Raw genomic sequence first — 26,208 nt, 5'->3', positions numbered from 1 at the left:
TCCCTTGCCTGTGCATTTCCCCATGGAATTAGAAATTAGGGAGAGATTTTTGTACCTCTTCTTGCTAAATATCTTAGCTGCCACCAGCACAGCATCAAGTCAGGGAATTGATAAAACCTTCACCTGAAGATGCAAAAAAAAAAAAAAAAAAAAAAAAAAAAAAAATCATTTGTACGCTGTCCAAGGTGCTGACAAGTGGGTTTCTTGTGGGAATTGGAGGGCAGAGCTCTTGGCTCATTTCAAAAGCTGTACTGCGCACAATTAGGACAGAGGGATGTGGTTTTAGGTTGAAGGTTGGTGGGGAGAGGAGGCTGCTGGCCACCTAGTATCATTTCCTGCCAGAAGTTCATCTTGGAAGGTCAAGAGATAACTTCTTGGCTCTTTTTTGGAGACACGGGTATCTATACAAAACCAAATGAGGAGCAATCCAGAGTCAGGATGGTAAACACAATTTCCTAAAGTTCAGGTGGGATGGTAGTTAAGCATAAGGAAGTACTAATTATGTTTAGTATCTCCCATTGTTGCACATGAGCGTGGCAGACGCAGTGCCAAGCATTCAGCACACATTTCCTCAAGGAGTCCTTTTAACAACTCAGTAAGCTGGATACCATCACTGACCCCATGTTACAGTGTTACAGTCAAGCAAACTGGAACTTACTGGGTGTGGTGGTGCATGCCCATGCTGAGATAGGAGGATTACAGGTTCAAAGCCAGCTTCAACACCTTAGCAGGGCTCTCAGCAACTTAGCGAGACCCTGTTTCCAAATAAAAAAATAAATAAAAGAGGCTCAGAGTTAGAATGTCTGTGGGCTCAGTTCTCAGCACCAAGGCCACCGAGAGAGAGAGAGAGAGAGAGAGAGAGAGAGAGAGAGAGAGACTGACTGACTATGAGAATAGAGAGAAAACTGGAACTTAAAGAAACAAATGGTTTAACTCAGAACCAGAGAGAGAGCCGGGTTGCTGGGCTTGGCCTTGGGCCTGCCTGACTACACCAGAACCTGCTCTTTCAACCATAATGTCATGCCTCCTGTACATACTCAGAGATGGGTTCTAGACATGGGAAGGCCGCCATTGCTCCACTAGGTGATAGAGAAAGCCACTTCTCCCGCCTGGGCTGTGCCAACAGTGGGTGGGCTCCAAGGCCTCCCTCTTGCCACTCACCCTGGTGGTTACTGGAGAGCCCCCTCTCCCCAGATGTGCGCTGGAGTCACAGCTGGGGGACCACGTGGCAACCACAGAGGGGATTCATGCATAGAATGGTGAATACATCCCCATGACCTTTATTGTTTTCCCTTCTTTGACAGTCTCAGGCCAATATATTTTTTTTACCTACTTTCAGATATTCAAAGGCCAACATTTGTGCTTTCTGGAACCTCATCTGGCTGATTTCTAGACAGCTGGATGCCTGCCGCATCTTGCTGTGGTCACTGGGAAGCAGGCTAGCAAAGGCGCCCACCCACTTGGCCTTCGTGCCGGGGCCCTGCTCTGCTAACCGTGGGGACACGGGTGGGAGGCCTAAGACAACTGCTTGTCCTCCACAGGCACCAGACTCCCCACCTTCAGCGGGGTTCTCACTTCATTGAACACTTGAACACCAATTAGGGAGGCTTGCCACTTTCTTATTTGTGGGAAATGTCTGACACAAAAGGGCAGGGGCCGCTTAAAATGTCAAGGCAGCAGCGCAGGTAAATTTCTGTGTGAAATGCAAGGGCTGCGTTCAGCCAGAGAGAAAGGGGTAAACAGCCTCGGCAAGCAGCCAGTTCCTTCCTGAGCTAAGGACGCGGGGGTTGCTCTCCTTGCCCCACATTTCCAGTCTTAAGTCCTCCCAAGGCCCCTCTTCACTCCCCCCATGATCAATACTCCCTGAACCACTCTGTCCCCGCCACCGCCACGGCCAGGCCCACACCCTGAAATCATGTTCTGCCTTATCTTTCTGCTTCTGACGTCTCCGTATGACAGCCCATTCTCTAGGCAGCTGCCACCTGAAGGCTACTGAAGGAAGGCACTGAGCAATGGCTTCCCAGCAGGTGGGTTTTCAACAGCGTCTTGTTGAACAAATAAACAGGAGACAAAAGAAACAAACAGACAACACCTCGACTCCATCCCACCCTCAGACCTAGCACTTATTACTGGAGGCAGCGTGAGGTCAGCAACTCCACTGGACGGGCGCTTCCTGCGCTAGCCTGCTTCTCCGTCCTCTAGGGTAGGTATTGATGGCTGCGGGTGATAGCGGCTGAGTGAACTGAGGCTGAGAGACTAAATCATTTGTCTAAAATCTCCCAACTTGTGAGCGCCTGACCTAGATTTAAGCTCGAAGTGGTCTGCGTTTCTTTTCTCTTTTATTATTACTATTAATAGACTTTATTTTTATAGCAGTTTTAATTTCATAGACGAAATTGAGCAGAAAGTATAGAGAGTTTCCATATGCTTTCCTATCCTCCTACCCCAGTTTCTCCTGTTCTTAACATCTTGCATTAGTGTGATATATTTGTTATGGTTGATGCATCTATATTGAAACAGCATAACCACCCACAGCCCATAGTTCATATTAGAAGTTCATACATGCTGCTGTACCTTCTATGGCAAATGTATAATGCCATATATCCACCACCATATATCATACAGAGTAGGTTCACCGTCTTCAGAAGTCCCTGGAGCTGCCCCTGTTCCTCACCCTCCCTTCTCCTACACCTCTGGAACCACTGGTATTTTTACTGTTTCAAGCTCTTCCTTATCCACAGTGTCATATAATTAGAAGTGAAGAGTTCGAGATTTGCCCACCTTCCCAAATAACGGAGAACACACAAGGGATGTAATTCCAAGCAGGGTTTATTGCTGCAGCGTGTTCCTCACCGGCAAGGGGCCTTCCCGGATCGACGGCACTCACCCGTGGGGAGGGGGAGTCAGTCGTGGTCCGGTGGCCCTTAGCCTCCGGTTCCCTCTAACTTTATAGCCGGAGTAGGGGGTGGGCACACAAACCAGAGCACGCCAAGGAGAAGCCCGCGAAAGATACATCCAATCAGTTAAACTAGTAAACAGGTACAACCACTAAGTTTAAAGCAATCACACATCCATTTGAATTACAGCAAATGGTTTCACAGAGCTGCCTCCCCACGTCATTGCCCGCCAAGGGTCTCCTTTGTCTTCCCTATGGGGGGATGTACGCCCGTGCTTCAGGAGCCGTCCCTAGCTGGCAAATGTTTCCCGTCAGATAAACTTTTATGGCTTCCAACATTCCTTCTGTATCACCCCTGTCTGAAACAAATGGCTATCTCCTCTGCTTGGACAAACGGCTATCTCTTGACACTTATCTCCGGTACCTCAGCCAGGGTCTTAAGCAGGTTATAACAGAAGTAAGAAGTTTGCCCATTTATTCAATTCATTGCTTACACAAACTGCTACCTTCTTATCCTAACCTTATATAATATTCCCTTAACTCTAATATTGGCAAGGGCTTCCTTAACTGAAACCTCAGGCTGGGGAAGACTTTTCTTCCTGCAGTCCTACAGAAGCAAGTGGTACTGTAGCCTTTCAGATTGGCTTCTTTTACTTAGCGAAAGGTACTTGAGGCTCTTCTATGTATTTTTGTAGTTTGAATGCTCATTTCTGCCTTGCTGAGTAATACTCCGCTGTATGGATGGGCCGCAGTTTGCTTGCCCTGGTCTGTACTTTGAATACAATCTGCAGCCTCCTGGAGGGAACGTGACTTGGCCTGAAGTTCTGACCTTTCTTAATCTGGTTCTCACCTTTCTGTTCAAGCCTAGTCCTTCCTATATGCTGTTGATTTCATTGTTCCCTGCATATGACTTTCATTTCTCCAGGCCTTGCTACTTCTGGGAATGTCTTTTTCTACATCTTTTCCCATCTAAATCCTACCCACTGCTTCAGGTTTCAGTTCAAATGGTACCTCTTTCATGAAGCCTTCCTTTCTTGGTATATTGCTCTCCAACCGTAAAGAATTTGCCTTTCTCTACGCAAGGACTGTGTAAGGTCTGTAGGAGAAGCTGTGTCCTGGGTCACTCAGCATCTCCTCATCCCACCTATGGTAACAGTTACTGAAGCATCTACTCCTCCACACTTAGTCCATGAGGTCCAGGCGTAGCCAGCCATCCTTTGCCTGCAGCAGGTGGAAGACCTCAGACCAGCCCTAAACCAATCCTTGGACTGCATTTCCCAGGGGATTGATTTAAGGGATGAACATGTTGCCTAATTGAAACCAATGAGACTCATGTTGAGAGTCCATAAATCTGGAGCCGAGAGAAGGTGAGGACTGGAGCTATTACAGCTCTGTTGTGGCCAAAAAGGGAATCTATTTGAGAGCGGGGTCATGTGAGGGAGAAATGAGGTCCTGAGAATATAATTGGCACCCTTAATCAAACTGTCCTCATGTGAGCCAGTAAATGTCTTTTCATTCAAACCTATTTTTGCTGGGCCTGCTGATACTTGTTATTAAGAGACAGGTGGCGGATGATAGCTATCATGAGGACAGTGGGGCTAAATTTTCTCAACAGACCCTCTGGTGATTCCTCCTCCTCCTCCTCCTCTTCTTCTCCTTCTTCTTTGTAGTACTGGGGATGGAACCACGGCCATTCTACCTCCAAATTACACCCCTAGCCCTATTTTTTATTCTTTATTTTGAAACAGGGTCTCACTGAGTTGCAAAGGGCCTCACTAAGTAGTAGCTGAGGCTGTCTGCGAACCATGATCCTCCTGTCTCAGCCTCCCAAATGCTGGGATTACGAGCATGCACCACCACACCTGGTCGGGGATTCTTTATTTAACAAATATTTATTAAATATCTATTATGTTCTAGATGCTGCACTACGTATTAATTCTGAAAGAGACAAAAAAGCTTTCTGAAAGCCACCGAGACATTGAACAATTGTAGATGTGTTGTCCAAACAGCTGTGGGGGCGGGAGCCCCGTGCGCACTAACAAGCATGTTTCTTTAGTACATTTTTCTCTGTGCAAGATGCACAGAGGGGAGTGTGTGGGGGCAGCAGGAGCTTAGGAGGCCCACTCCAGATCCAGCTGCCCAGAAGCTCTGAGTCGTTTCTTCCACGCCCTAGAAGAATACCAGAGCAGGATTCAACAAAGCTAGTTTCCCTCACCCCCAACCCCACCACTGGTGGGAAGGGGCTTTGTCCACCCACCAGGCCGGGATCTCCTTGAACCTGGGGGTGCCTAACAATTTATTTTCTGTTTGTCTAGCTCCGGGAGGGGGTTGTGGGTGAAGAGGTGAGAGTGAGAAGCACTGCCATCAAGAGAATTCAGCCTCGGAAGCAGCGATAGGATATGGCAGGCAAAGCTCTGGGCCAGGGGCTGGCTTAGGCTGTGGCGGGGTAGCAAGTGCTTGCTGACTGTGTCTGTGGCCAACACAGTGGTCCCGGACAACGCCTCATCCCAACCAAACATTTCCTGTAGCAATTCTGAAACTTTAATATGCGTGTGGATTTCCTGGACGTGTTGGTAAAATGCAGATTTGGATTCTGTAGCTCTGGGGAGAGGCCCAATATTCTGCACCTTTACTGAGCTCCCAGGTGATGCTGCGAGGAGCAGGATGTAGGACACCGGAGATGAGCTTATCTTGGGCGCTGCGCCTGTTTTGTCATTGGCTTGCTGCCTAATTTTCTTAAAAGCTCTGAATATGTCTTATGATTCAGAAATATCCGTGCACCTGGCTGATTTCAATTCAAAGTTCCACCACGAAGGAGGGATATTTTCAACCTGCAATATACTCAGATGAAGACACCTGAGGCCAATGACGTCAACTATTCAACAGTCAGTTGAGTTATTTAATAAATATCTGCCAAGACCCTACAGTTTCTGGACACTGCTTTGCCCTGGGATAAGAGCTATAAACTAGAGAGATACCAATGTTAAGCAAACAAATGATCAAATATAATAATTTTCCAGACATGGTGGCACGTGCCTATAATGCCAGCTCTTGGGATGCTGGGACCGGAGCAGGCTCCAGGCCGGTAACTTAGTGAGACCATTTCAAAAGAAAAAAGAAAGTGGGCTGAGGATGTAGCACAGAGGTAGAACACCCAGTACCAGGCACACGTCTCTGCATGTGCATGCGTGCATGTGCACAAATACACACACACACACACACACACACACACACACACACACACACAGCAGTAATTCTAGGTTGTGGCAAGTGCATGGAAAGATACTAATAAGTGATCAAGTTTGAGACTAAAGGAAGGAAGTGGTGTGTGAATTTCCTACTGCCATTGTACAAGCAATCGCACACTTAGCGGCTTAAAACAACAGCAATAATTAATTCTATCACAGTTCTAGGAGTCAGAAGTTAAAAAACACCCTCACCTGGCGGCTGTGTGGCTTCTGGAGTTGCGACCGGGGAATCCAGTTCTTTGCCTGTTTTAGCTTCTAGCGGCCCCTTCCTCACATCACACCCACCGCAGTGTCTGCTTTCAAATTCCCTTCTCTGACTCTCCCCTCTCCTTCTTATAGAGAGTCCTGGGACTACATCAGGCTCACCTAGATAGTCCAGGCGAATTTCCCCATCTCAAAACACTCAATCCCCTCTACACAGGTACTCTTTTCCAGGTGAAGGGACACAGGTTCTGAGGATTAGGATATGAACATCTTTGAATGAGAGAAGCAGACATCATTCTTTTGTTGTTTGGCACTGGGGATTCAACCCACGAGCATTCAACTTCTAAGCTACACCCCAGCCTGTTTTAATTTTTTAATTTTGAAACAGGCTCTTGCTATGTTGCTCAGGTTGGCCTTGAATCTGTGATCCTACTGTCTCAGTCTCCCAAGTAGACATTATTTTTCTATCTACAACAGGCATTAAGAAACCCTCTCTGAGGAATTGATATTTTTTGTGGTACTGGGGATTGAACCCAGGGGAATGCTGTCTTAGAGTTACATACCTATCCCTATTTTATTCTTTATTTCAAAACAGGGTCTCACTAAGTAGCTGAGGCTGGCTGCGAACCTGCGATCCTCCTGCCTTAGCCTCCCAAGTACGCCCGGCTAGGAAGTGACATGTAAGCTAAAGGCTCATCACAAAGCAGACATGCAAAGGTGGAAGGAAATAGCTTTCCCAGTGGAGGAAACAGGAAAAAGGCCCTGCAAAGGATGGAGCTTGTAGGTGTAAGGATTGGCGGGAGCTCCCTCAACCTCACGGTGAGCCAGACAGGTTGAGGGGGAGCGGCAGGCAGGGACCACACAGGCAGAGCTTGTGGGCTACAGCAGGTCTTTGGGTTCTACCCCAAGTGTGATGAGGTGCCACTGGAAAGCCAAGATGGGTCCCTGCCATGTTCTGCTGAGTGTCTGAAGCTACCGGCTTGACACCATTCTTTTCAGGTCTTTTGACTTTCCAGAGAAACCTGGAAATCTAGGTATTAATAATGTGGAGCTCTCAATTTTAAATTATTGACATATTGGGCAAATGCAAAGCATGCATGCAAGTCAGGTTTGCCAAGAGCTGCGGGGCTACCAGCTCTTAAGAAGGCCTGCTCCGTACCCACCGCATGAGCTGGAATGAGTGATGAAAGCTTCTGAGCCTCAGGCTCCTGGTCTGTGCAGCAGGGAGAAGAGCGGTGGCTACCGCAGAGGGTTGTTGTGAGAATTCAGAATATATCAACGACAGGCTCCAAATAAAATACTTAGCATGGTACCCATGAGCATTCAATATGCACATAACCATGTATATACATTTTTTTTTAATTTGAAGGGATTAGATGAAGGTTTGAAAATGGATGACCTTTAAAATTGCTTCTGGCTCTAAGATTCTAAGATGATAAAAAAAAAGTCCTCGTTAATCAGACCCCATATTTAATAGCAGAAGACTAGAGTTGTCTTCCCTATCCTGGATTTAATTTCCTTATCCAATTTGCACTGCATAGAGTGCATCTTTGCTGAGATGACAATGGGCTCTGGGATAACTGTGCTTGATGGTAAAAAATAATAAAAAGAAAGAAAGGAAAGAAAAGAAAACCTACAGACTGCATGCCATGGGGTAAGGCAGTCTCCCCAAGACATACTGATGCACTGTCACTAAAAGAAGAGATAAAGACAGGCAACCCGGACACGGAACTAGGGCGTCTCTTGCAACTTTGCAGTCTCCAAAGGGTTAGAGCGCCAACAAGCCAGTGGTCACGGACCCAGCTCCTGCTCAACTGGCTCTTTTCTTTAAGGTTTTGGAGTTGACATCTCCTTCTCTGAAAGCCGAGGTGTAGTTCCTTTCTCCTTTCTGCCCACGGGAGCAACCTCTGGGGAGGGAATGGGCTGTGCAGCTAGCTCACTGTCGGGTAGGCAGGTGAACCTGAAGATGAAAGGTTTTTGCTCAAGAGGCCTTCTCTGAGGGCCCCATGCTAGTGGTCTCCCACTTCTAAGGCCATAGAGAGAAAAACACAGAACAGAGTCGGAGCAGATCCCACACACAAGTTGAGGGAGGGATGGTTGGCAGTAGGCTCTGGAGGATGTGCTGGGTTTGCATGTTATCAACCAGAAGCCATGCTTGCAAGTGACATTGACAGATAAGTTGTGCAGCTTCTGGAATACCATCCAAGGATACTTGGGCACAGAATCGTGATCCTGTATACTCAGAACTTCATTTTTTTTGTTAATTGGGCTTCCGAGGCAGCTTAGAACCGGGAAGATAAAGCGTTAGCCCTGATCCTGACACATGTTTAACCGAACAGCCCGGACATCAGTCTAAAGTCACAACACAATTTCACGTGGCCCCCAGTGCTCTGAATCTCATATTGTAGAGTCTCTAATGGTGGCAGGGAATGGCACGAGGACACTGCCCAACACACACACTACACAAAGGGCAGCTTCTGGTGTTGCTCTGGCCCCGGGATGGCATTCACTCAGCCAGTGTCAGTGTTCAACACCACCCGTGAGCTTCTTGGTTTGCAAGCTGCCGACCTGAGCCGGGCCAACCGGGCCCAAAGGGGCCTTAAGGGAAGGTTGGGCAGGGGGTGCAGGTAGTGACAGAATCACAGGAAAGGCGGCTCTGGGATCCAGGCCGGCTCACTCCCTGGGGACCATCTCTGGCCAGCTGGTGCCATGTGCTTCAGTCTCTGCCAGTTTGCTCAGGATTAAGATCCCTAAGAGGTTCTGCTGCCACAGATCAGCGCTGTCCTTGGCCAGGACTGACGGAGCCACCAGACAGCATGCTATGGGTAAGGCAGTTTTCCCCAGAGAAATACTGAGGCACTGTTACCAAAAGAAGCCAGCAGAGATGGGCAGGCAGAAATAGCAGATGTTGACTGCAAATCCTAGGCACAAACAGGTCCTGGCCACCCCTGCTGGTCCAATTCTCATGACTCCCAGAGCACACGGTCTGCTTATTCACCAAATTGTCCACTTGCTTTAGTTCATGCCCCGCTCAAACTCTGGGAGGCTAAAAGGAAGAAACTTGCATAGGGTGGGGCTCCGGGTGGTCTATATAGTGTTATTGAAAATACTGATTCCTTCAACAAATCCTGTTCATCACCTACTGTACAAGGCACGGAACAGATCCATGGAATACACCAGTGAATAAGGCATTTAAGATCCTTGCCCTGATAGAGGTAACTAGATATCCGTTAAGTTCCTCTAAACTAGGGGAGTGAATGCTCCTTTGCTTCACTAAATCCTTAATACTACAAGATACACTGGGCCTCTCAGGTCCAGATTCCCTGGTGCATGACAGTGAATCAGAGGAAAAACTGGACCAAAACCTCCTGGCATTTGTTAAAGGCTCAAAACCAATCTCCCTCCCCCTCCCTCCCTCCCTCCCTCCACACAGTCACATGTTCACATGGCAGCCCAGTCAAGATTTGCCTTGCTCCAAGCCAGTTATTCTGCAAAGATATAGCTGAGGAAGGCATTGCTTTGACAGACCTAAAAGGCTTCGAAACCTAAGTGGCTTAAATGTAACATGCCAGTGCTGTGAGCTGTCACTCAAAAATTGCACCAATTGCACCGACCACTGATCTGTCCAGAGTAAGGGCTGACGGATGGTTGGGCAGGAGGAGGTCTGGCTCTTCAAAGCCATCCATCCATGTGTCAGTCATCAGCTCTGGACTCAGGACGAGGATGCAGATGGGGACAGAAGGGAAACCTGAGCTTAATCACACACACAAAATCTTAGAGATTGTAAAGCATTGGGCTTTCATTCTATAGATATTATGGAGAAGGAGCCTTATTAGTGCCTTCTCTGGCTCAGTTTTCTACCCAACCCCACCAGTCACCCATTTAAAAGAGCCCCTGAGGAAGAGAAATTCTTTTCCCTTCTATTGAGTCACTGACATACAGGAGGTAAGCTGAGGGTTATTCATGTAAAAAACAACTCAATTAATTTGAGAATGCTGGGTTTGACATATGCATATTTAAGTCGCGGCTGTTTGAATGAGAATCAAGAAGCACACAGCTTGGTGGAGTGAATACACTCCTTAAAGAGCCTAGAGTTGGGCGCAGGGGTGCATGCCTGTGAACCTAGCGGATCCCGATGCTGAGGTAGGAAAATCGCAAGTTTGAGGCCAGTCTGGGCAGCAGATTGAGACCCGTTTTCAACAAAACCAGTAAACTCCCCCACCCTAGACTGATCTTTGATGCCTCAGGCCCAGCATGTGCCCCTCTGGTAGAGCTCTCTCCCCCACCCAACCAGAATTTGGCCCTTTTTGGAATATACCCATCCCATGCACAAGTCCAAGAAGGTGTTTGCTGAAGCAGATTGTAGCTGTTTGGAAGCAGCTTCTCTTGCTTGTTAGTGAATGTCTCACAAAGGAAGGAAGGAATGCACATTCTACACAACGCCCCCATCTTGTGGCAGCTGAATTGGATCTGAGGGGGCATTTTTAAGAGAAAGGAGGAGACAGGGAGATAGAGAAAGAAAAATAAAGAGGAACAAGATAAGAAAAGTAGCCACTATTCCGGGGTGAAGACACAAACTTAGAAGATCAGTGGAAGGTTTGCAGGATTCCAGGAAAACACCGATGAGACCCTGCTACTCCCTAGAGCTGGGGCTGAGCACGTGCCTATATCGCCACTCTCTGAAGTGCTAATTAGAGGATTAGCCATTGTTCGGAGCTCCTTAGCCGCTCTTTATCTTCCCTGGCTCCGCTCTGATGGGGACTTCAGGGGACTCATTTTCTGTGCTGCAGCCTCAAAGTCAGAATCACTGCTATGACAGCCGAATAAAGCCAGATGTGCTCCTTGAGCTGGGTGCCAGTCCCTGTCTCTCTGATCGAAACGCAAGGATTTTGCATCTCCTTGATCGTCTGCAGAAGTGGGTCTCTTTCTCCCTACTCCACCACATTGTTAGAAGAGAGAATGGCAAGAGCAAGAGAGTTTGGGGGTCCCTGACTCCCATTTGTGAGGCTCATGCTCTGTGCCAACCATCACACTCAGCAAACGGCAGGCCTTCTCTCTATTCTTACCTTAGAGCTGGGCATTTTTCTTATTCTCATTTAGAGATGAGGGAACTCAGAATAGAGAACTTGTTCAAGGTCAGACACCTGGTCCTCATGGGGGCCCATATTTAGAACTAGGATGGTCTGATTTCAGAACCCATCCCCTCATAGCTGATGGCTGAATTACCCACTACCAAGAAACACAGGGTCATTGTGTGTTTGAGACAGATGACATGGTACATGGTAGCTAAATTATGATTAAACATTTGTTTGGAGATGAACACTGTACTAAAGGATTCACATACATTGTCTTATTAACTCAGTGAGGTAGGTTTCATGATTTATTTGTAGGTGAGAAACCCGATCCTAAAGGGACTTAAGAACTCATCTAAGGTTGTCCAGTGAATTAACACAGTGGCTGAGCTCAGGACTGAAACAAAATCTGTAAGGCTCTGCAGAGGATACTGTGGCTGGGAAGAGTTAAACCAGAGGACTTCTTCGTTAATTGGAGTCCACTTTGATTTACAAAAGCTTCCAGGAGGAAGGTTCTCCGGGGATCTTTGGATTTATCGCGATGCCTTTGGGTAAGTAAGCCATTATTATCTCCTTTGATGGTTGCAATGGGGCCAGATATTTTTAAGGGTGGTGTGTGTGTGTGTGTGTGTGTGTGTGTCGGATATTCAGAAGTGAGTTTAGTATCATCTCAAGCCTTCCTAAGGCTGTTGGCTGCTTCAGAGCTGTCTGCTTCATCTCCCTGGACCTTCTTGGACTTTCTTCGTTTCACTCCCCACCTGGTGCCCCGTGCCCACTTGCTGTTCCTGGAGTCCTGAGGTCCTTCATTTCTCTGCCTTTGCTGTCTTTTTAAGTCCCTTTCCCACTAGAACGTTTCTCTCTGTGTCTCTCCGGACCCTGTCAGGTGGCCGAAGTTAATTTGATTGAATTCATTTGCATGAAAGCATTAATGGCTTCTTACAGCAATCCTTCGGGTAAGTGCTGCATTTTAAAATTCCCCTCCCAACTGGTGACCCACGTGGCGGGCAGCCCAGCGGCGGGCAGCCCCAGAGACGTTTTGGTGAGGCTGCCTTTCCGGTTAGGCTTCACGAGAGGGCTGGTCACCCCAGCACTTACCAGTTCAGCGAAGTCTTGCCTGGTAGAGCTTCAGCTGCCTTCATTGGCCACATGGGGGTGGGGGCTTCTGCCTGGGAGGAGGGGGTTTGGTCTGCTGCTGCGTTATAGCACAGTCTAATTTCAGAAATCTGGGGCGGCGAAGGCTGTCAGGCAGTCAGCAAAGCCAGTGATAAAACCAGAGTAAACAGGATGTGTCTCTTCGACCGGGGTTGCGAGAAGGTGACTTGGTGCCAGTCTGCGAGGCTTGTGCTCTCCAGGGTGCGTACACTCAACGTACGTGCTTCTCTGGTGGTGCGGCGCTTCTGAGCTAATGGATTCAAAGGCACGGGTGAGGGCTTCAGAGAGAATGCCTCTACCTGGATAGCTTCTGGAGAACCTTTCATGTACTTGAATCACATCTGGGACCTGCCCTCTGTGATCACATTAATGAGGAGCAGCATACACACAAAGCCTCTTGGTGTGGGATAAAAAAGACATCACGCTCACCAGGAACAGTGAGAGGGAGAGAGCAGTAAGGGCTCCTGAGACGTGCTGCCTGGGCATAAGCTTCACAAAGCAGGGTTTCTGGGGAATGCAAACATCGGGGATGAATTGCTTGAATCCTTTGTAACGAGGAGATTCTTTTATAAAAGGGTGTACACAGGAGGAGCTACTGTTCCCTGATAACCCATTTGCTTTAAATAATCAGATATTTCATTCCTGGATTCTTCCTTGGAGGGGAAATTTTCTTGGCAGGAAGTAGCTACGGGATGGGTGATGGAGCCTAGTCCGTGCGTCTCTGCTTGGGAAGGGAGAACAGAGGAGTATGATTAAGGTAAGAGTCACCCAGATTACCTTAACGAGTGTGGGGTTTTTAGTGATCCATAAAGTGAATTAAAAGGGCATTGATTAATTTTAATAACAAAGGAGAGAACTGTAGCATAGCACCTGGTTGCTAGTTGTCAATCCAGGTTCCAAAGGAGAAAAACCCGTAATATAAATGAGGAAAGTGGGCTGTGTACAGGAGGGTCAACAGGACAAGCCTAAGACAGTACTTAGACCCAGACCCCTCCTGGGAGGCACTAGGGAGCGGAGGGAACTCTGGTGAACTGTAAAGCACACAGGCTGTCTATGACTCTGGAGAGTGAGTGGTTAAACGCCCAGGCTACTGAATTAGGTTTTGTGACCATGGATACATTATTTAACCATATAAAGTTGAGAGGTAAAAAAAAAAAAAAAAAAAAAAAAAACATGTAGAGGACGATCCTTGTGTTGGTCAATATAGACTAAGATATACTGTTGTAATAAACATCCTCAGCATGGGCTGAACTATGTCCCCATCTCAATTTCTCTGTTGGATTCCTGATGTTCAGTATCTCAGAATGTGACCTTTGAAATTAGGGTCACTGCAGATGCAAGTGGCTAAGATGAGATCATTAAGGTGGGACTTCGTCCAATATGACTGAGATCTACCTAAAATGGGGAAATCTGGACACAGACCCACACACGAGGAGGGCGCCGTGTGACAGTGAGGGCGGAGATGCGGCGATGCTCCCGCAGACCCAGGAGGGCCACTAAATGCTAGCAAACCATCACAAGCCAGGCAGGAGGCATGGGACAGACTCTCCATCATCATAGCTCGTAGAAGGAACCAACCCTGCTGACACACTGATCTTGGATTTCTAAGGTCCAGAGCTGTGAGGCAATAAATTTCTGGTGTTAAGCCACTCACTTTGTGCTACTTTGTTATGGCATCCTTCGCAGACTAAGACATCTTTTGGGAGCCAGCGCCTTCAGGCAATAGTGTGCTTCTCACGTGTGCTACATAGATGTCCGTTTTAGGTTGCCAAGGGGTTTTGCCCTCATTGTTCCTCAGGTACTCAGATGGATAGAGTAGTCCCATTGGTGTCTTGAAGCTCAGTGGTCCACAAAGGTTGAGGAGAAGGATGTGTGGGAACGGCACACTGGCTCTTACACATACCACTACATTTCACTGACCGAAGCAAGCCACCTGACCATGCCTGATATCCAGGGGGAAAGGAAGTATAATTATCCCATGGACCTGGAAGGAGACGAGAGCCAAATGATGAGCTTAAGTAAGGTCTACCACAGTTGTTTAATAATATCTGCATAAGCCGGGCGTGGTGGCGCACGCTTGTAATCCCCGCGCTTGGGAGGCAGAGACAGGAGGATCGCGCAGGTTCGAAGCCAGCCGCGCACGCTGGCTTAGGAGACCCTATTCCAAATAAAAATGTAAAAATAGGTCTGGAAGGATAGCCCGGAGGTAGAAGGGCTTCCAGGAACCCCAGTACCACAAAAAAAAAAAAAAAAAAAAAGAATATCTGCATAGAAAGAAAAAAGTTTAAAGATAAATTTACAAAAAGCACTAGATGATGTTAGTATATCTGAATTACTGTACTTTTCTATGTTTTCTAAGTTTTCCCATAAAAGGTATATTTTATTACTTTAATAAGCAGGGAAATATTTTATTTTTCCATTTTTGATAAAGGTTTCCCAAGGTTACCTAGTTGATAAGTAGATGAACCAAAAGGAATTGAACTCCAAGAATCTTCCTTTTTTCTTTCTTCTTGTATTTTTTAAATTTATTTTTAAATTTTTTATTGGTGCATTGTAGTCATACATCTCAATGGAGTACAAGTGGAGGCATGCATGCACACATCACTCATTTAGCCCTTCCCCAATTCCCACCCATTTCCTCCTCTTCCCTCCTTCTCATGTTTGGCTTTGTGATGGACTTTGATACGTCTGTGAATGTACATCATGTACATTAGGAAAATTTCCTCTTCCTCCCTTCCATCACCCCCAGTCAGGTCTCCTGATTTGCTCATCTATGGTTTCTCCTCTTTCTTCTAGAGTTCTTCCTGTGGCCCCTTTTCTCCCAGGCTTCCGCATATTAGGGAGAACATCCAATTTCTTACTTTTTGTGACTGACTAATCACACTTAACATAATGTCCTCCAGTTCCATCCATTTCCCTGTACATGATGTAATTTTGTCCTTCTTTATGGCTGAGTAAAATTCCATTGTGTACATATCCATTCATCTGTTGGTGGACATCTTGGCTGTTACCATAGTTTGGCAATTGTGAATTGTGCAGCTATGAGCATAGATACGCATGCATTAGTTTGGTATTTTGGTTTCCATTCTTTTGGGTAGATACCCAGAAGTGGTATTGCTGGATCATCTGGTAGGTTCATTCCCATTAATGTCAGCATTGTGTGTGGTGAGATCCTTTTGGAAAGAAGATGAACATGGATACCACCAGGTAGAGTTTACTGTTGTTTAGAACCTCGACAATAGAGTAGACAATTCTGATCAGTGACATTCTCATTTACCAGGCTTATGTCCATAAGATAAGCTTCCATAGAGAGACTGAGTTGAGAAGCAATGGGTAGGGGTATCTGCTCAGGGAAAGATAGTCCATGGAGAGAGAGAAAAAGAAGACGGCTCATGGATGAGAAATGATATTTTAGGTCAAGTTCCCAAGAAGGAACATACACATGACTACTGAGTGGTCCAAGGCAAAGCTCTGTGAAATGGAGGGCAGGCTTCCAAAGAAAGCCACAGGCTTGAGTTGTTAGAAGTGTGGCATACAGAAGCTGGCCAAGAAGCCATAGAAATGGTAAAAGGATGAGAGGGCCCCCTGGTGGGTAGGGCATTGGCAGTACCCACGCCAGAGCGGGGCTTGCTGATGACAGAGGTAACGTGTGCTTCATGGGCTGTGTGCCCAGCCCAAGCAAGAGAAGGAGCCCACAGGAGAGAATGTTCATCAGAAGAGAAAACATCTCTGACCTGCTCCTCGCTGACAGCAGTGGCTTTTGGCCACAGCTATTCCCATCCGTTGTCACTGGGAAGGGCTGACAGATGGTTTCGAATCTCTGTAGATGTCTGGGGGGAAGGTGCCTCACATTGACTACATAAGAATTCTTCACACACCACGAGGAAGAAATGAAAAATGACAGTGTTTTCAGTGAGGTCGGAGCCCTTATGAAAATCTGACACGTGGGAGAAATTCCCTGGCTCTTTCTCCTCCCGTCATCTCCACTGGAGTCGAGCCTGCTAGCTTCTTGCTCTCCAGGAGAGGAAGCAAAGGGAAGAGACCTGCAGGGGGTCAGTCGTGGGCTCCAGTCCTCCCTCTGCCGCTTACTGGCTATGTGAATGAACCTCCCTGAGTGTCAGTGTCCTCGTGTATAAAGCAGGGAACAATAACACCTACTCCTACTAGGAGTGTGCTGAGGCTAGAAACGATTGTGACCTTTCTGAGTTTCGGTTTTTTGGTCTAGGGGCATTCTACCTCCGAACTACACCCCCAGCCCTATTTTTCATTCTTTATTTTGAAACAGGGTCTTACTAAATTGTGGAGGGCCTCACTAAATAGCTAAGGCTGGCCTTGAACCTGCGATCCTCCAGTCTCAGCGCCCCAAGTACTGGGATTACAAGCGGGCACCACCATGCCCGGCTTACATATCATCTTACTACACTTTATAGTAGAGATGAAGTAACTGAGACTTAGACAAGTCCTGAGCTTCTTTTATTAATCTATAAGATAATGATGATGATAATTCCTTCTTGGGATTGCTGTGGGGTTAAAGATCCAGCTCCATTGTGGATTCTTCCACCTGCCCTATTCTGGATGCTCCTGCTCCCCGATGGTCCTTGAAGGCAGGAAGAATGGCCCTTCCTCCTCTCACCACTTCAGCTCAGGCTATAGTTCACATAGGCTTGGAACCCATTTGCAGTACAGCCTCTGGTGTGCTCATGAATCCTCCTCTTTCCATCGAGCCATGGTGAGCTATGACCTTGGTTGTCTCTGGCTGAGCAGACACGGAGCTCTCCAGAGGGAGGGAACCCCCAAGGGCTCAGGCCTGCGGGGCCGAGGTGGAAAGCCTGTGAACCAGGAAATGCCCAGGCACTTATTATTCTCCTGGTAAATGTCCTGGACCCACCCGGACCTGTTTAATTTAAAGGCAAGAAGCGCAAATCTAATCCAGCGTAGTGTACATTTATCTCCTCGCTGTTTTCTGCAGGAACCGAGATGGGAATTGATAGGCTCACTCTAAAGGGGAAAGACACAGAGGGGTGCTGGAGAGTCCTTAGTCTTTACAAGGTTTGAAAGGCTGGCTCTCTAACAAGTCTAATTTAATCTTAGCTCAAGTTAAAGCACGGTGAATTCCAGGCCAGGAAAAAATAAACTGGGATGTCACAGAATGTTGGAGATAATTTCATTCAAACTTACTTACTCAACAGATAGGGGAACTGAGCTCAGCGAGGGGCTGATGTGTCCACAGCCACGTGCACTGAACTGCTGCTGGCTGAGGGAGGCAGGGCCGCCTGGCTCCTGGGCCAGACCTCTGGGCAGGGCTTCCCACCTCTGTTGTCATTCCCGAGCCACTGTCGAATCCAATATGATTCCACTGGCGTCCTATTTATATGCCATATGCACCGTTATTAACATAGTTTCCCCAATACTTGAATCAATTCAATATTTTATTCCTAAATAAATTTATTTTGAAAGAAAACTGCTGTAAAGGGAAAGCAAGGGCCATTTGCCATGAGCAGAAGGCAACCATAAAAATAAATGCTATGAAACGAAGCAATACAGTTAAATTTGAGCAAGGTGCCGCTGTGTGTAAAGAGACGGTTCACTCTCTCTGTTAAACGGGGGATTCATCATGTTAAAGAGAATTTAGAAGGAATTGCTTTCTCACCACGGGAGAGGACATTTCTTAATAATGTGTTTGCTGCCCACCTAAAATGGTCTCTCACAGCGTAAGTGGTCAAGTTGATTGGGAAAGAAAAGGTGCGAGGAAGTGTTTTCTAAGGAAATCTAATCTTTGGCATTACTCGGGATCGAATCCCCACTGCACCACTAACCAGCCCTGGACCTCGAGGGAGCTAGTTAACCGTTCTCCATTTCCCCACTCCTAACCGGGAAGCGTAGTGTGGCTATCGTGGAATTGTTGCAAGCGTTAAATGACAGAGCACCGCACAAAGCCTCGAGATGAGCCTCTGTCACAGGTGAAGCACACGAGAGCGCCAGGTATGATGGTAATTATCATTACTGAAACTTAAAGGGGTGTCACACCTGTAGGAGAGTCTCATCGAGTTGCAAAGGGCCTCACTAAGTAGCTGAGGCTGTCTGCGAACCGCGATCCTCCAGGTCTCAGCCTCCTAAATACTGGGATTACAAGCATGCGCCACCATGCCCAGCTTCAACTTTTTAATTCAATCCCACATATCTAAAGTATAGATTCCACCCAGAAATTTTAGTTTTACTACTGCCACCATCTAATGCTCCCCCCCTGCAACACAGCCAAGGGGTCAATTAGCTCCTGAACTTGAGGAAGGATGGAGGTTAAAAAATGGGCTGCACTACCACTCTGATAGAGGGCCAATATCTAGAATATACAAAGAGCTCAAAAGACTCTACACTAGCAAAACAAATAAACCAATCAAGAAATGGGCAACTGAACAGAATAGACACTTCACAAAAGAAGAGATCCAAGTGGCCAATAGATTCATGAAAAGATGTTCAACATCATTAGCCATCAGGGAGATGCAAATCAAAGCTACACTGAGATTCCATCTAACCCCAGTCAGAGTGGCAAGCATAAAGATGTCAAACAACAACAAATGCTGGCGAGGATGTGAGGAAATAAGAACTTTTCTACACTGTTGGTGGGAGTGCAAACTAGTTCAGCCTCTATGGTGATCAGTGTGGAGATTTCTTAGAATAACTGGAAACAGATCCACCATAGGATCCAGCTATACCATTCCTGGTATCTTTCCAAAGGGGATGAAATCAGAAAACTACACTAACTTATTCATACCCATGTTCATAGCAGCACAATTCACAATAGCCAAAATATGGAACCAACCTAAGTCTCCATCAACAGATTAATGGATTGCAAAATTATGGGAAATACACACAATGGAATTCTACTGAGCAATAATAAAGAACAAAACCATGTCATTCACAAGAAGATGGAACGACTTGGAGAACATTATGTTAAGTTAGATCAGCCAAGCACAGAAAGAGAAGGGACATATATTTTCTGTAATATGCTCAGGCTAAGGAGTATTAGGGATACCAGAAAGACTCCAGATAATGGAGGGGAAACCTCAGCAAAGCCAGAAAGGAGGGGAGGGGAGGAAGAAGGCTGAGGTTGACTAATGGAAGAGCTACATTCAAATATGTGTATACATGTGAATATAACATGGTTAACCTAGACACTCAGTACTGGGAGGGAGGGAGAAGGGGGAGGGGGGAGGGAGGCACCGAGTTCTGTGTGAGCATCTGTCACTGTCAACAGGATCCACATTATGATGAGACTATAATCAGAGGTTCATAGACTAAGGGAAGCTGTCCAAAGTCATTCAGCAAATAAGAAGCAAAGCTGGGTTTGAATACAGATCCGATTCACCCCTAGAGCCCCTTCCCCTAGTTGGGTGGCCATACAGCTGACCACCCAAATCCAGAGACATTTGAGAGGAAAAGGTGCTATTAAAATAACTGTGCCAGGGCAGTGCCATAAACAGCGGCATGTGGTCTCCCGAGCCCTCGGGCACCGTGCTTCTCCACATGGGTCTCCTCATCCCCCAAGAGAATCATGACATGAAGAAGAATCACCACCATTTTTACCCCTGTAATCGATTTAGTAAACACTGTAGGAAAGAAGTCCTGTAAGGCATTCGGGATTTGGCACTTGAGGATTGGGGAAGGGATGAGGGGCGCACCTAATTGCCTCTGAGGGGCTAGAATCGCCAGTGCTCTGTCACCCACTGACTGAGGGCAGTGGGTGGAAACGAGAGACTGCATTAGAAGAGTGCTGTAGGAAAATGGAGATAACTGACTTTAGATTCAGGAGGATGAGCAGAAAAGGACTTCTTAGATCCAGGAAAGAGACCAGATCTTTATCAGGATCTTGTGAAGTCCCCCATACCTCTAATTCAAGGCTAGAATGGTGTGGGGAGGACAAGGTGGCTATCTCCTCTGTGCACCCAGAGGAAGGCTGGGGAAGCTTTTCTACTTCAGAATTCCCCCAATTCTAACACGAGGGAGGGCCTTATCTCTTTGGATAAAGGTTTCATTCCTCTAGGTGACTAGTTAAAAAAATAGCTATGGAGCCACTGGATTCCCTTTATTATCCAGCAGGGTTTTCTTTTGAGGCTTCTAGGTGGCTGGGATGTAGAGAAAGGCGGAGGGGAAGCTTCCGGACAGGACACGGGGTTACCCAGGAGGTATCTCAGGGTGGGGCCTGCCTGAGTGGTACCCACAGAGCAAGAGAGCTGAGGGAGAAGATGGTGCTGGGCCAGGCCCACCCCCGCAGCCTTGACGGCGCTACACTTCTCGGGAGCCGAAGCATCCTTCGGAGATTCAGAAGGGTTCAAGGCCAAGCGTTTGGGGAGCCGGGGCCCTGGGGTGCTGAGGCCAGCTCAGCCAGTGTAAGCCTCTCGAGCGCGTTAATCACCATGTGACACGGGGCCTGACGCGTTGATGGAAGGGAAATGATCTCTGAGGCCTTTTTTAGCTCTAATACTGGATGCGATTCTAGACTGCGTCATTAAGTGAATCTCGCTGCGCCTAAGTGGGTGGCTTACGGCTGAGAGGCTCTTGACTGGAGAGTGGGCGCTACCCGAGCCACTGATCTCTCCTTTCACATCATTCCTCCTCCTCCCTTTAATTCTCTCGATGGCTGAGAGAGCTTTTAGCTTCTCCTCACCCCAAATTTCCTTTCACCTATGGAGGGGGCAGGAAAGAGGGGAGAAGTCCAGGCAGTGGCTTCTGACGGCCTACCTCCCAGCCTGAGTGGAGGAAGTGTGGATACAAGATTGCTAAGAGAACGGGGAAGAGCCAAGGTCCTAGACCACCAGCTGCAGCAGAGGTAACATTTCATTTGGAGATGAGTTAAGGACTGACCTCAAAGTCTAAAGGAATGGATTGGGTAATGGTGGCGCGGACGACTGACCTCCTGGTCCCTTTCCCCCCTATATGTGGTAGGGACACAGGCTCTGGGCTTTTTTTCATGTTTAACAGGGACACGAGGTAGGCTGATATTTAATGGGCATCTATTTGACAGGGGAGAGGCTGGGTGCTCTAAGTGTGAGCCTATGTCATTCTCTCAATAGTCTTTCAAGGGAAACATTATCTTCAGTTTACAGAGGAAAACCCAGTGAATTAGGGAAGATGAGTCACAGCTTGGAAGTGGGAAAGCTGGCACGCCCACCTGGTCTGTCAGGTCCACCACGCTCTGCGGCCATCTCTGGAAGTCTCACCCCACTGTCGTCCAGCTGACTCTGCAGGCTGCGGGGCAGGAGCAGCGGATGGGGAAGGGCGGCTGGCTCCCAGGTCCCACTGATCAGTCATGTGCGGCAAGATCCTTGTCTCTAATAGGGAAGGTTAGAATAGTTCTTATCTTATGGATCTGTAGTGAGGATTTAGGGAAATGCGGTATGGAGCGAGAGAATGGGCCCAATGGCCAGGGCTTCATAATTTTTAGTTCTTCTTCTTCTTTTTTTAATTGGTGGTACTGGGGGTTGAATCCAGGGGCATTCTACCACGGAGCTACAGTCCCAGCCCTATTTTTTATTCTTTTTATTTTGAAACAGGGTCTTAATAAGTTGTGGAGGGCTTCGCTAAGTAGCTGAGGCTGGCCCCGAATCCGGATCCTCCTTTCTCAGCCTCCCAAGTACTGGGATTACAGGTGTGCGTCACCACGCCCGGCTCCCTCTCCTCTTTAACAGCGCACTGGCATGCACTTATATGCACAAAATCCATCTATCTGCACCCCCGGCTCCCGCTCCTCTTTAACAGCGCAACCCATCTACTGGCACGCACTGTTCGAAGAGGGTCCTCACCTGTCTCCTCTGGAGCTCCTAGAACTTGGTTTTGGACTCCAGCTCAGAGGGACTCCTTCACCTCACTTCAGACCCTGGCACAGGCCGCCTCCACCGAGCCCGTTCATTCCTTCCTCTCCCACTTTTCTCCTGAGCTGGCGTCCCTCAAACCCAGTGAGGATTTGTTGAAACGCTCTCCCTCTAGTGTGTTTTTGGGTTACAGCTGATCTCCCGGAGCCGGAACTTGGCGTGGAGCACCAGGCTGCAGGAGGCGATAATAAACACGTTCCCGTCCCAGCTGGGCTCCTGGCCGCCTGCTGGTTCTCACCCAGGGCTGAGGCCGGCTGGCCACGGAGCCGGCGCAGCTGCGCGCCCTCCCGTCCGGTCCGCGACGCCACAGCGGCCTCTCCTGGCCACCCGCAGAGCTGCAGGCCCCTGAGCAGGCCGTGCCGGAGCGCCCAAGGTTTCTTCATTCTGCTGAGAATAACTATGGGAAGGCATGATTCTAGACACTGTAGACAGAGTAGTGAAAAAAAAACCCAGAGTCCTCGCTCTCATAAAGCTCGCACTTGTGTGTGGGGGAATATGCATGTCTAATGCAGGGTAGTCAAAACTATGGACAGATGGAGCACAGACGAGGGGTAAGGAGGGATGTGGTTATTTCAACAAGCCTCGCTTGATAAAGTGACTGAGGAAAGGTGAGGGAGGGAGACTGAGGCAGATGAAACGGCCAGGGTCAAGGCCTCAAAGTGCTAGAAGTGGCCAGCCTGCCTTAGAAGCACCAAGCCCAGTGTGGCTGGAAAAGACGGAGTGAGGGTAAGTAGGGAAGGTGCCAGCTGAGGGTAGGGGGGCCAGGTCTGCTAAGGCAGCCGACCTCAAAGTGTTGGCCCCGGGCCCTCGTTAGAACTGTAGGTGTAAATGTCAAGGGGGGGAGGGGTGGGTGGGTGATGGTGGCGGTGCATTTGGGAGGCTGAGGCTGGAGGATCAGGGTTTGAGAACAGCCTCAACTACTTAGTGAGGCCCTTTGTAACTCAGTGAGACCCTGTTTCAAAATAAAGAATAAAAAATAGAGCTGGGGTGTAGCTCAGAGGTAGAATGCCCCTGGGTTCCAACCCCAACACCAGTACTGCAAAAAAAAAAAAAAAAAAGAAATGTATATATCAGGGACCCAGGCCTAGTCAGAGACCGTAGGGGTGGGGATGATGTTTTAATAAGCCCTCCAGGTGAGTCTGAGAACTGCTAGGTAACATGAGTCCTCTTGGGTCATAGTGAGACTTTGGCTCTTGTTCCAAGGTGAGAAGTCATTGGAAGTGTTGGGATAGGAGGGTGACAAGATATAACATAAAACAACAACAACAATACACACATTCATGCCTGGTTCTACTCCTAGAGATTCTGGTTTAATTGGTCTAGATGTGGCCTGGTTATAGGAATTTTCCAAATCCTGTACATGGTTCCAGTGCACAGCCGCTCTGGCTTCTGGGTAGAAAACAGACTGAAGAGATTGAAGGGGGAAGCAGGAAGCTGAGCCAGGGACTATGCCTGCAACACAGGTGAGGAACGAGGGTGATTCTGCCCAGAATGCAGCGGTGCACCCGTGAGTACAACCACATTCCGGGTCTCTGAGGCAGAAATAGGCTTTCTGTGAATTTGTTGGTGGATGGGATCCATGGCATAAGAGAAAATGAGAGTCATTCTGAGAATTCAGAATGACTCTCATGTGTTTACCTTGAGCAACTGGAAGAACACAATTTCTACTTGCCAAGGTGGGAAGATGGTAGGGAGGCTGGGTTTACTAAGGAGGGGCATCGGGAGTTTGATTTTATGCTTGTTAAGTTTGGGATGTCTATTTGCGTTTCAGCTGAAAGATGCAAAATGGGCCACACCCAGGAGAGAAGTCTGGGTCAAATGCATACGTTTTTGAGCCCTTGGTGAGGTGGTAAGTGGTGTTTAAAGCCTTAAGATGGGATGAGCTAAGTTAGGAAGGAAGTGAAGATTAAAAAAAAAGAGGATCCCAAGGGATCCTGGGCACTCTATTGCAGGAAGGAGGCAGGTAGAGAAATAAGAGAGAGTGGTACCCAAAGAAGTCAAGAAGGAGGGGATGGTGAGCCATCCGGAGCTGCTCACCCACCAGTCAACGAAGATGAGGACGGAGAACTGAGCGCTGGCTTAGCAGGGGTCCACACCACTGCTAGCGCACAAGGGACCAGGTGACAGAGAGTGAGGTCAGCGGAGAAACTGCGGAGGGGCAAAGGCTCTTTGCAGAATGACAGGACAGGAATTGAAGACAGGGAAGACAATTCACAATGATATCCGTTGAGAAAGATCTCCAACACAGGGAAGGTGGAGGATCTACTTTAATAAAAACAAAACATGTATTAAGCACGCTTTCGTGCTCCTGGCACTGAGCTTAATGCTACACATGAATTGTTTTCCTCGTAACGTTTCTTCCTCACCACAATCCTAGGAAAAGATTCTATTATTATTTCCAGTTTATGGATGAACGAGCCTGAGCTCTGCCATGTGAACTAACACTCCCAAAGGCACTTACCCCACTAGATAGGAAAGCAAGGTTCCACCCAGGAACGGCCTTCCGAGCCAGGGCCCTGCTCTGTGAAGCTTGACTGGCAGCCTTTCTGCCTGTGGGACACCCACTGAAATACTTAATTTTTGGATGCTCAGCTAGATGGTCTGAGATGACTCAAAACAGCACCAAAGAAATCAAGGGTCAATGAAAGAGAATCGTGACTATAGCACGGTTATGAAGTCTCCCAGAATATAGAAAAGCTCCCACAGTCACCCCACTCTTTACTCTGCCCCCCCTCCTCCCCAAGCGTCGTGTGCCGTGGTATATATAGATCTGTGTACTGCCTGGGACATCCTGGGCGCTCGCCTGACTGCTCTCGTCCGTGTCTGTAGAGAGCAGTCTCGCAGATTCCACTGGGCAAGCCCCTTTCCTTTGTCACCAGAGATGTACTTCCCTACTTCTTCCTCTATGTCTCAGCCCTCTCTGCACCAGATTGCATGACTTTCCCAGGCAGTGTCTGCTGATAAGACACTGCTATAACAGTCCTTATTCTTGGTCAAAGCAAACAGAAATAGTATCTGTGCTGGGTTGAGTAGTGGCCCTGCTAACTGCATATCCCCCTGGATGTGCAGTTAGGCCCAGGATGTGGCCTTATTTAGAAATAGGTCTTTTCTGGTATTATTTAGTGAAGATGAGGTCTTAGATTGGGTTGGGTTAGGGTGGGCACCTCTCCAGTGACTGGTGTCCTTCCTTATAAGAAGAGAAACCAGAGACATTGCAGGCCCATGGGGAGTAGCCGTGTGAGACGGAGGCAGTGGTTGGAGATGCAGCTTCCAGCCCAGAAACACCGCGGAGCTAGGAAGAAGCAAAGAAAGATCCTTCCGTATGGTCTTCAGAGATGGTGTAGCTTTGCCAACATCTTGACTTCATGGTTAGCCTCCAGAACTGGGAGAGAATAGAATTTTGTTGTATTAAGCAACCATGTTTTGGTAATTTGTTATGGTAGCCGAAGGAAAGGAACACAGCATCTTGTGAAAAAAATTGTAGTGTCTCTGTATACCTGTGTATCGATTTGTGTTGCACTGGACTGAGATCGCCACTGAGGACTCATCAAGGGCTGGGAATGTAGCTCAGGGGTAGAGCACTTGCCTAGCATGTGTGAGGCCCTGCGTTGGAACCCCAGGACTGAAAAACCCAAACCAAACACCTCCTTATGGAGAGGCACAGAATGATACATCTGGGAGGCTCTTCGGAGACAACTTACTTCAGCCCCTTAATCTTAAAGATGTGGAGAGAAAAATCCAGTAGATACAAGGAACTGGTCCATGAC

This window comes from Muscardinus avellanarius (assembly GCF_963383645.1).
Source record: "Muscardinus avellanarius genome assembly, chromosome: 7".
In the NCBI taxonomy this organism is placed as follows: Eukaryota; Metazoa; Chordata; class Mammalia; order Rodentia; family Gliridae; genus Muscardinus; species Muscardinus avellanarius.
Note: the sequence above shows the minus strand (reverse complement) of the source record.